Source organism: Amia ocellicauda, chromosome 4, assembly GCF_036373705.1.
Source record: "Amia ocellicauda isolate fAmiCal2 chromosome 4, fAmiCal2.hap1, whole genome shotgun sequence".
Taxonomy (NCBI): domain Eukaryota; kingdom Metazoa; phylum Chordata; class Actinopteri; order Amiiformes; family Amiidae; genus Amia; species Amia ocellicauda.
This window is the reverse complement of record NC_089853.1, coordinates 21,832,008-21,844,688: the sequence shown is the minus strand read 5'-3', so window position 1 is coordinate 21,844,688 and position 12,681 is coordinate 21,832,008.

The window sequence follows — 12,681 nt, the reverse complement described above, 5'->3', positions numbered from 1 at the left end:
TATCCCTACATATCCCTAGACAAAAGTGTTCAGCTTGTTGCAATCCATAACATTAAGTTTAACTTAACGAAAGTAAATGTAAAAATCTTTGATTAAAGAGTTGCTTGACAGGATAATATAAATTGTTCTTTGCCTGACTAAATTAGAAATTACATGAAATGTGTTGTATATGTGGGAAGTTTTTAATGCATTAAATGTGATAGTTATACAATTTCACTAAAGCATGAGCTCAGCGAAGTGTCAGTGATGCACCCTTGTGCATGCCAGCTTAGGCTTCGGCTCACTGTAGACCTGTACTGGATGTAGCAGTTATTGAAAATAACCAGTGTCCTATAAATCATGGTTGGGGGTTATATAACTAATTTCTTATTCTATCATCTATTTTTTGTATTATTAAATAGTCTTCATCAGTTTTTGAAAATGACCTTTCCAAGAAGCAATATCAGAAAGACAAGCCCTATCGACAATTAACTGTATCTTGAGTATGTTGTCAGTAAAACAGTAGTGAAGTGCAGTAATCTGGGGACTTTGGTACGCATGTTTTTCTGTTCTGCACTAGATTATGGGGATATACGTAACGAGATAACTCGATTTTGAGAGATATAGTCACTGAATTACACAAGGCTCTCCCTTTATCACAATAACAATGAGCGATTTCCTCCTCTACATCAGTGTTGTGTCTGTACACTTGCCCTCTATATTCACAGAAGGCTCGTCAGGAGCAAAAGATTACGTAGCTGGCTTTTCTGCATACGGTGATGGCCATGAAAGAAGTACATAAGTTGAAAACATAACGGTGTGACATAAATTAAACTGGGTTAGGGATCCCTGTAGGAGGGCGAGGAGGGAACGGAAATGTTTTAACAATAATAGAGAATAAGAAAATATACAGCCCAAGCAGCTCAACGTCAATCCTTAGCAGGTTCAGTTGCCTTTTCACAGAATTAGTGTGATCAGTTCAGAACTCCTATGGTTTTATGAGATTTTATGATGGTTTGGACTGGTGCTAGTATAATCAAATGAAAACTAAAATGGAGTATGTGGCTCTCAATATACTGTGTTTTGAATGTACAACTCACCAAGAGAAATATTCTTCACGTGTGAATGTCAAATATCTTAAGTATGTTTCATCCTTCTAGCCCTTGCCATTAGATTCAGGGCCTTAGACCTAACACTGCTACTCAAACTATGTCCGTCACAGGTTAGAATAGCTGTAACATCCTGTACCTCAAATCGCAAAGTCTCCCTCCCCACCATGTGTCTGTTTGCCTGTGACTTTAATGGCGGCTCTTTCCTGTGCATCAGCAGGTGGCCCCTCTAGTGCCCTGCTATCACCATGGTGATGTCTACTAACAAGGTCTGATTTCCCTGCCATGTGGATGAGCAGCCAGCAGCACCCCGCAACGTGCCACTGTGAGATGAGAAAGGTCTGACAGTCCTTCCTTAGTCCTGGCACTCAGACACAAAGATGGCATTGAAGTTATGAATCAGAAATATATACATATATCCATACATACATACTTACATACATACATGCATACATACAGTGAGGGAAAAAAGTATTTGATCCCATGCTGATTTTGTATGTTTGCCCACTGACAAAGAAATGATCAGTCTATAATTTTAATGGTAGGTGTATTTTAACAGTGAGAGACAGAATAACAACAAACAAATCCAGAAAAACGCATTTCAAAAAAGTTATAAATTGATTTGCATGTTAATGAGGGAAATAAGTATTTGTTAGTTTACTAACTTTACTAATGACTCCTGATATCAGCTGTTACAAATCTGGAGCAGCCTGTTAAAAAAAACAAAAAAAAAAACTATTTTTGGCTTTTCTTTTTCTGCTCAAGTCAACATTCTGTCTTCTTGCAACTGTGTCACGTTTCTGTGAGACTCACAGACTGACGCAAAGCCAAACAACCAGACAGACGTCCGAGCCAATCATGTGAAGGTGAGATGTGTTGATGTTCTACTGCACAGCGTAAAAAAAGAAAAACATATTTCTGCCATGGTTTCATATGAACAACAGGCTCTGAAATGTCTATGGCAAAAACTGATACTGATTGTTTTGTAAAAAGCCCTGTGGTGTTCCATAGAATGATGGCAATAGTGAGTTCACAGAGAAAACCGGCCCGTTCTTCATCCAGTCAGGAACAGCCGAGAGTCAAGAGGGCTTTCGTTTCACTGCACCCAATCCTGACGATCCAGTTACTGTACTCGCATTCTGTGGTTTCTGTCTTGAAAACCTACACTGAATCTAAAAATAACTCAGTAGTACACATTTATAGCCAACATGCCACAGGTGCTTCTTCACGACAGGCCTAATCTGCCGACACAGCTCCCTTCCCTTCTTCTCCTCACAAGGGTTCCTAGTGTACCAGAGGGCCTTTGAGGGAATTGAGGGTACATTTAGGCCTTACTGCATTAGATTTGACTTCCTGTCACTTCCTAGTAATAAGGTTACTCAGATCAATAACCAGTTTGAAATAACATTATCCCAGCTTTTGAGTGGTAGTGTTACATGAAAATTGGATGAGCTGAAATGCAATGAGTAGCTTTGTAACTATACTGTATATAGGCGTAGCTTCAAACTTTGGTGTTGCCTAAGTTTGGGGTTCAGGCAATAGTTGCACCTAGGCAACAGCGAAATACAATGAGCACAATTCTACACTCATCCAATTTTAGTTTAGCCAGTAGAAATGCAACCTTATAACTAAGGTAACTAGGTAACCCTAGTCTTAGCAAATGTCTGTATCAGTTCTCAGTTTTACGGTATGTGTAGTTCATTCTAGTTTGTTATAATCTGTGACCACTGAGCACTGACTTTCATGCACTGTACTCACTACAACGTTTATTATTATCTTTATTATCTACTATCTGTGGAGATCTTTTCACTGAATCCACTTCTTTGTTTTCTAGGTCAATGACATTCCTTTAATAAATATCTGAGATGGTTATTTCATATGGAGTCTCTTTGTGACTTGCACATGCAAGTCAGTGAGGCTTTGTAATGATAAAGAAAGACCCACATTTTCATTACTCACAATGCAGTTCTATCAGCTGATGAATGTCTTTTTATTCATGTGCACCACTGACACATACACATACTGTTACGCACATACACAGTGATTCAAAGAACAGGATGCATGGCAAGGAAATGTTTTTATCTAAAAGGTCCCGTCTCAATACTTCTGTGGACCTGTGTCACTTATTTAGCTTTGCCATAACACAGTGGGTATGAGTTGAGCATTCAGCTATCAGTCAATGATGGTTTAGGACATGAGACATAAGGTATATAACATGAAGTACAAGATTAACTGTCTGTAAAGTCCAGAGGCTAGCAGCATTCTCCCAACCCACACAGCCAGTGTTGTATTTTGACCAAACATGATAATTTATTTTTATATTGGTCTGCAAGTGAAAAACACCATGCAAGAGAACAGTAATAATAATAATAATAATAATAATAATAATAATAATAATAATAATAATAATAATAATAATAATAATAAAATATAATATATAATATAATAAAAATCCCGCAAATGAACAGTACTTAGATATATGTTTAGAGGGGGACCTGTTTGCACAGTTAGTTAGACTAAAAAAGGAGGCTTTAAAATCCCATCCTTTGCACCGTAATTCCCTACCTGTGTGTGACCCCACCAGCCCTGGCATCGTGTCCATGACCAAATACTCTAAATACAATTTTGTATTGAAAACACTATCACCCCCATTCATTGTAGATTTATGTCAAGTGCCACTTAACAGTCAAGGATAATGTCAAGAACACAGGAATGTAGGAACATGATTGGGATGTTCATTACATGAGTACATCATTTAAATGTAATTAGTTTGTGTTCTGATAAACAGGCCGTCCTTTGGCATTTGTGAAAGGAGATCAAAAGATTGCTGTAGAGTTTTTCTTTAAAAAAAATCTGTCTACCCTCAGAGCATGAGCTGCATGTGCTGCAGCAATGTGAGCCTCCCTCTACACTGTGCCGAGCTGTGCAGGGTTTAGTCATGTGGGCTTGTGCCCTTTGAAAGCAGCGGCTTGTCTTTCTTTCTAAGCTGTAACTGAAATGAAAGTCTGAGGAGTTAGAACATCTGAAGGCTTGCCTATTAAATGCCTGCCCTTCTTAGCCTCCTTGTAAAAGTTTATAAATCATACATTTATAATTTTACCCATGGCAAGAGGATCATCTGGACCTAAAGGTGCATGGAAACAATTGATGTAACATGAATATTGTATAAAGTAATCACATTTAGGAGCAAACCTGTGCGTATGAGTTGCTTCTGTTTTATCCTATTCTGCAACAGAGACAGACAGTGAGCAAGCAATCGAGATTATTTTTTTTTATTTTTTTTTTAACCCCAATGTAATCTGTCACTGACAGGAAAACACAAAGCAAAACTCTACATTAGAGTCAGCTGGTTGTTTACGGGAGAAAGAAATCCCTTCTGGGCTTCTCTGTAGCCGCATTTCCCATGTAAACAGCTTCCCCTCCCCCTTTGGTTCTCAGGTGAGCTACCAGTCCCTGCTCAGCTGTGGAAATTTCCTACAGCCCAGTCACCCTCCTTCCTGCCGAGGCCCTGAGGGACTGCTGAGCCTGTGACAGTTTCACTGCTTGAGATTTCCCCATCATAGTTGCTTTAGTGTTATCAATACACAGTGGCAAGGCAGTGTCTGCCCCTCTGAGGCAAACCTAAGACATTGGTACAGAACAATATACTTGTGCCTGTTTTGTTGTTTTTGTTTTTAAACACACACATGCATGTGCTCACAGGCCTATAAAGACGGTAAGAGTGCTTGCAGCTCCTTTGCATACTCTGACTCAGCTTTCTAACTTTCCAAATAATGTCCTTGACCCCTAAACATAGTCTTACTGCTCAGGATGAAAATAACTGCCTTTGGTTAACTGAATATCACTTAGAAAGTCCTGGTCCCAGGACCATAGCTTATCGTCATTTCTGTGGTATGAGGAAAGAAGCGTGATTCTAGGTTGCTTGAATCCATTTTTATAAGAAGTGTTGCACACCCTATATATATGGAGGCTGAAAAGCTGAGGTAATTATGTAGTATAAACTCTACCAAGTTCAGCCACCCTGAGGTTAATGAAATGCCCATATGAGATGACTGCACGGGAGATAAGAAGACCAAAGTTCAGAAAGAAGGCAAGGAGGAGAGATACAGATAAAGAGCTCTGAATTAATAGCAGACTAAGTTAACTGTGACATTACCTACAATTTTCTCATTTATCCTGATTGCTCATCCTGTTACCGATCTAAATTCTCTCCTCATGTACTCATTGACACAGGGTAACTTTGTGTTCCTTTGTGTTGACTAGCCAGTTTTCACAGCATAATTTAAGAAGAGGCCAACAGCTCCACAATGAACCAAATTAAATATATTTTAGGTCTCACCATCACATCTACAGTGCTGTATTCTTTAAACAGTGCCAGACTTAGATGGAAACAATCTAATTCCTATTCAGTTTTTTGTTTCTATCGTCATCAAGGTATTAGTAATAAGATGGATTTGCACATAAATACAATACTTTTAAAAACTAGGAATTATATCAACTGGACTTAAAAGAACAAATTTGATTGTGAATCAGCCTGAAAGCAGTTGCATATGTGTTGCCTTTCATGTAGTCACAAGAATTATATACTATGTTTATTGAAGCACACGTGATCATGGCTTTAAATTATGGATGTGGAATATGTAAATAGCAGGTTTACTGATATATTCCCCAGTCCTGCGTTAGAGTACACCAACTTCATTGAGCTTCATGGTGCTTAATCAAGGAATTGTTCCACTGTATTCACCTTAGCAGATACAGCAATGGGACCTGGAAGACAGATGTGTAAGAATGAGGTCAACTATACAACAACTTTCTTCCAGTCTTTCTGAAGGGGATGTGCCATCTCTTAAAATCCAAGGAAAACAAGTGCAGACCCGTTGTGCATGGTCTAGGAAACAAAATCTACAAACACCAACAAAGAGGAAGTTGTCTAAAAGCACTGACCCAGTTTCATGTTAGAGCCAATTATCCTCTCCTTTGAACAGTCGTGCTGTTGTCCGTCTTATCGAGGGCATAGAAAGCTGGGAGATCATTATCGTGCTACTTCCCAAGAACTGTTCACCACCTGATTAGTGGTAAACAGACACAAGTGCCAACATGTCTTCCATCGATATTTGCGACACATTGACAGTCCTAAATTTCATGTTCACTTTTCCAGTCTGCATGTAATGTCTGTCCCCAGTTATTAAAAATAGGAGATTTTATTGAGATTTGTTATTGAAAACAACACCGATCAGCCATAACATTATGACCACCTGCCTAATATTGAGTAGGTCCCCCTTTTGCCGCTAAAACAGCCCTGACCCATTGAGGCATGGACTCCACTAGACCTCTGAAGGTGTGCTGTGATATCTGGCACCAAGACGTTACCAGCAGCAATGTAAGTTGCGAGGTGGGGCCTCCATGGATAGGACATCCCACAGGTGCTCGATTGGATTGAGATCTGGGGAATTTGGAGGCCAAGTCAACACCTTGAACTCGTGATTCATCAGACCAGACCACTTTCTTCCATTGCTCCGTGGTCCAGTGCTGATGCTCATGTGCCCATTGTAGGTGCTTTCGGCAGTGGACAGGGGTCAGCATGGGCACCCTGACTGGTCTGCAGCTACGCAGCCCCATACGCAACAAACTGCGATGCACTGTGTTCTGACACCTTTCTATCAGAACCAGCATTCACTTTTTCAGCAATTTGAGCTACAGTAGCTTGTCTGTTGGATCGGACCACACGGGCCAGCCTTCGCTCCCCACGTGCATCAATGAGCCTTGGCCGCCCATGACCCTGTCGCCGGTTCACCGCTTTTCCTTCCTTGGACCACTTTTGATAGGTACTGACCACTGCAGACTGGGAACACCCCACAAGAGCTGCAGTTTTGGAGATGCTCTGACCCAGTCGTCTAGCCATCACAATGTGGCCCTTGTCAAAGTCGCTCAGATCCTTACGCTTGCCCATTTTTCCTGCTTCTAACACATCAACTTTGAGGACAAAATGTTCACTTGCTGCCTAATATATCCCACCCACTGACAGGTGCCAGGATAACGAGATTATCAGTGTTATTCACTTCACCTGTCAGTGGTCATAATGTTAATGGCTGATCGGTGTATGTCATTTTTTGTTTTTTGCTACTGAACAATAAACAAGAGGGTTTTGTTTACTAAAATGAACTACAAGACACATTGTGCATGAATGTTACACCTCTCTTACCAACACTCAGACAAACACAGAGTTACAGAGTTATATATCAAACTGGACAGTTTGGTTGAATAAAATGTTGGGAAACAGAAAAGGGAAAAGTGTACTCTTAGCTGGAGGGCTCAGTAAAAGCTATGGTTATGAAAGGCCCTTAGAACAAATTAATATTCATTTTGAATTAAGGTTAAAAAAAAAAAAAATCTAACTGATGTAACGTTCCTTCATGTTTCCTCAATGTTTTGCTTTAAAGATCCTATGTCTTGAACCTTATGAATAGTTCATTGTGAAATATAAATCAATCATTTTCCAGATTTGTCTCTGTATTTGTTTTTTTAATGGGATATCAGCAGTTTAAAGTGGTTCTTCTGCAACAAAAATAAATAACAGTAGGGACTGCAGAAAACATATGCAGACAATCATGCTTGCTGTGATAAGCAGTCTGTTCTCTCAGTTAACCAGGTAAGAACATGCTTACAATACTCCTGTTCCTGCAGCACCAGTCCTTACAGCATTTTCAAACAAGGATTCCTGGTCCTGCCTGCCTTAGAATTTCAGAGCGGATGAGAGTGTATTCACATAATGGTGTCTGACATATTTTCCGGCTCAGTATGGTCACAAGTCCAGAAAAGAACAAATAATTCCCAGCGCAGTATGCAATGTTGACGGCTGCTCAGAGAGATGGTAAATCTACTTAGTAAGACTGCAGTCACTATGGGAACCAAGCTTTTCTGCTGTCCCATAAATCATTCTGCTGAAACAGAGACACTGGCAACGGAGTGGGGGGTCCACTGAGACGGTTCATGAAAGGCAGTAGAAAACCAGGTATACGGATAGAATACATACCTTTAAATCAGCTTAATAGGTGTCTGTGAGATTATGTTATTTAATAGCCAAGATGGTGGGGGGACAAAAACCCACACGCACTGCAATACATTCAGCACACGTTTGAAAATTACAGCTCATTTTATGCTGCAATCTTTTGGTAGTCAATGGCATTATGTTGGTAAACAATAGAGTATCCTTTCTGGGATCAAGGCCCAAATCCTGGCAGGAGGGATGGCAACGCAGGACATGTGATTTAAAGTAGCAGCAAGTGAGACTTAAAGAGGTTTAGTAATCACTTTGAAACTACCTATAGCCTCTCATAGGGCCTGTTGGAAACCAGTGTCATTTAACTCCTTGACTAGCGCTCTTAGTTTTTGGGGCAGTGTTTACGCTTTATGAATAATTTCTAATCACTATTTTACTGAGGAGAACTCTTGATTTACTGTGATACTACTCGTTTACTAGGAACCCAGTAGTAATTTAACAGACATTTAAATGTTAACCATTATCTTGGCTGACTACGGACTGAACGCGGAAATATTTAACAATTGAAGCTCACCGTTTTCCTATTATGTGAATTACTCTCTCAACAAATAGAGAGTATTGATAAATATTAAATCCACTTTCCACACACAAATATGTCAGCTGGCAGCATGTTTTCATTTGAATTGAGCAACTTGTGTTACTCATTCCTCACTACATTTGGCAACTTGGAAATTATGCAGAGACAATCAAAGGAGTTCTGCACAGCACCAGGTAATGTGTATTTAAAACGGGTTACCTAATCCGGAAGTTTTCATTTGAATGGTTGACAGAAAGCCAGCGTTTTATAGGCTCCACATTTTGAGCAACACTTGGGTTCATTCCTGATAAGTGCTCTTGAAATAAGAGGGCAGGGTCTTTGCTTAAGATCTTTTTCTCTTTCTTTTTCTTAATCAACAAACACAAAGTAACAACAGCAGGGCTGCTCTGATTGATGTTACAAGTGAAAGAAAAAAATGGATCTCCCCCATGCACTTCTTCAACATGACCTCAACCACAATGCAGTACAGGACAACCAGTTTAGATCTTTGGTCAGTCATGTGTGGGGAGAGGTGACATGGAAATTAAACATATCTCTTCTTTTTTGAATGTTTGTATCAGAGTTTGAGGATACACGGTACATGATGGGATGGTGCATTAGTGCATTTGCCTGTACTCTCACTTCAGGTTATTGATTCTGGTTTTGAAAAACAGATATCCCCGAAGCAAAGCTTTCACTGCATTCCTGTCCACATCCATATTTATTAATGCTGTTCTATTTTTTGTAAATATGTTTTTTCAGTATCAAAAATGGTCTAAACTAATGTAAAGAATAAAGAAAATCTTTGTTTCCAAGCAGAAACCATGGAAAGATTAGTCTTGTTCCTTGTGTTTGTCTTGTAAACCTGAATGAACTCATTAGCAACTCCTCACACTGTCCTGACCCTTGTCAGTGATAACAAGATAGCTTCCAGGAAGTGGCTGAACACAGCTGCACAAATATTTGATGGTAAGCTATGAGGCTGACCTATGACTAAATGATTCCCAGTTTATAATATTTTGATAAACTGCTTTACAAGATCATAAAAACAACCACTATGATGCACAAATTTCAGAAAAACAGGCATGAAACTCTGATCACAGACTATTATGATTTAAGCCATCCCAGAGAAAATCACAGTCAGGTCATCCTGAAGAAAAGCAGATTTTTAGATACGGAGATGTACTATAAACATTTTCAGGTATGACAGGTGATGCCAAGATTTTGAAAGGTGTCAGATTTAATATACAACCCATATGATTTTATTTTTTGCCTGTGATGTTTGTTATAACACCTGATTTGCCTTGGAAAACCATGTGTAGACGTGTGCATAATTATATTTTATACAGGCAACTTTGCTGCATTGATTGTCATTTTGTGAATCGCATCACAGTTTTGGAAAACATCGCTGTATCCGTAACCTATGGCAGTACAAGCCTGCTGGCTGTAATTAGAGGGACTTTTGTCCTTCCTTGTTTGCAGGACACTTTCCTGACCAATAGGAAATGTGCTTAATGCCAAATGACAGCTCAGAAAGGGTCTGCCTGTAGGTTGTTCATAAAATCAATGCATGGCATTAAAGCAAGTGACTTTCTGATGATACACTGAGACCAAGCATGCTCTCTAGGTTTTACTGTGGAGGTAGTATTGATCAGAACAAACTTCATCTAAATTGCTTTGTAGCTGAATAGATCAGAGGGAAAGAGGGTGAAACTTAATGGAAATATTTGTATGTGCAAGGAAGAATAAGCACACTGTATCATAATAACATTGTTTAAAGCTTAATCCCTTTGTAACAAATAGGTTATACATTACAGGTAAAATAAATTACTACAGAAATGGGTTTTTCTGTTCCCACATTTGTTTTGGCCAACCTGCCTTACAAGAACCGGCAGGACATTGATCATATCCTTTCACGACGGAAGCCATTTAACAAAAGATTAGAGATTAGTCGTAGAGCACATGCGACTATTAAAAAAAAAAATGGGTTCATGACTTGAAAGTCACTGAATTGGAATATGATGTGCAGGACTCATTAACCAGTATGCAGGGATAAAAAAAGACTGATTACATAACTGCTCTAGAAACAGGGCTGGAGGAACATCATGCAGTTTCATTCACTCAAAAACTACTGTTGTCACTCCAATAACTGGATGCTTGACCAGAACTGACTTGTTCTTAGATTTGGGGGAACAAATTATAAAGAAGAAATAATTAAATTAATAAATACAACAAAAATGTACAATTAAATAGGACTTTCAGAACAGATACACTGTGTCACCCTGCTACAGACACCCTCTTGACAGGACAGGAAGCTGTAGTGTACCAGGATGCTAACCAATAGGTTTTCAGATGCCCACATCCATATATGCACACAGCCCTACTGAGACTCCCCTCCAAATCTGATGCAAAGACAGACATGCTATTTATTATATACTATGCCATATACTGCTCCTTAAAATGTATATGTGATATTGATATTAAGCAATGTCGTTTGATACAATATTTATTTGCAGTTTCCACTTGTACAACTGATTACTTGGCAATATTTTTAGCATAGTTAGTTATACAGTAAGATCATATGTGTTGTGCATCATTTTAGTACAATGTGTTTTCTTTGTCTGACTGAGAACATTTTAGGTTCATTAAATGTGCAATCTCTAATCCTAGTTCTGCAGTCCAGTTTGCTACAATTCAGTGGAATAACAGGAAGTCAGCAGTCCATTTGTCAATGTCCCTGTACATTTCTGATCCCTGTACACATTACATAGGGGGTACAAACAGACCTATGTTGTGTATGTAGGTCAAATCCTTTGTCATAGTAAAGGTGTCATAAAGATTATATTTTCAGTGTGTTGCTTTGCAGATCTTTTAATTTAGTTTAAAATATACTTATTTAATCTGCACTTATTATTAACACTTAGTTTGTGTGTGTGTGTGTGTGTGTGGGGGGGGGGGGAGTATTTTAAGTATTTATTTATTCTTTCTACAAAACTGCAGATCCACATGCTGTTGAGTTTGGTGCCTAGATCATTACTGCTTCGCTCTGCTATTCCCTTGCATGGCTGGGATGTCCCCTGTGCCTTCTGCAATAAACACAGATTAAACCTGTTCTCAGGGGAAGCTCTGATGTCTTTTGATGTCTAGTTTGCAAGGATGTCCTGGAGCAATACACTAGGAACATAGTTACATCACAGCACCTCGTATTAATTAGCAAACAGTCAAACATCAGTTTCCAGTCCTGACCTGGAAATGTCAATGGAGGCTGCAAACACAGGCAAGCATTTCCATTTTTGCCAGATTAGTGCAGGACCACTGCTGCACTGTGTCCTTAAAAAGTAAGAGGTGAAAGAAGCTATATACGTTTTCTTTATATAAGAATAAGAATAATAAAGATAAAAAATCAAGTTAGAATGCAAGCTTGCCAGGTATGAAAGTCATGTAAGCCCTTCACATTGGTCAGGGAAGGCTACATTTATAGATCCATAGATTTTAACCTCTTCAGACATGAACAATGCATTATCTAAGTGGTCCTTGTGCTGCTGATTATGCAACCACTTAAACTAAAAGAAACAGGGGAAAAAACTGCACTAATCAGAACCCAACATCAGTACTTGGAAAATAAATGACCTAATCAACTATTCTAAGAAATTATAAAGAGTTTTATAATAATATCTTACATACAGACACTGAAATAATAATAGTGTTTAAATGTTTTTCTTTAATGAGGTCAGTGGAGTGGCTAAGCACAGTAAGGTGAAACATCCGTCTGGTCCTTATCTTAATCTTCATTCGTTTGTGTTTTTGTTGTTGTTGTTGTTATCATTTATTTGGCTGAAGGCAACTGCAATAAGGAAATAAGACATGTAGAAACACTTTAGAAAAATGCCATATATTGACAGGAAGCACAAAAAATACATGTCCAGTGAAATGGGATAGCAACAGCATAGAGCAGTCCAGCAGTATGAGCTAGGGTCTACATGTGCAGTCTCAACTTGTATACAGTGCACTGGCTG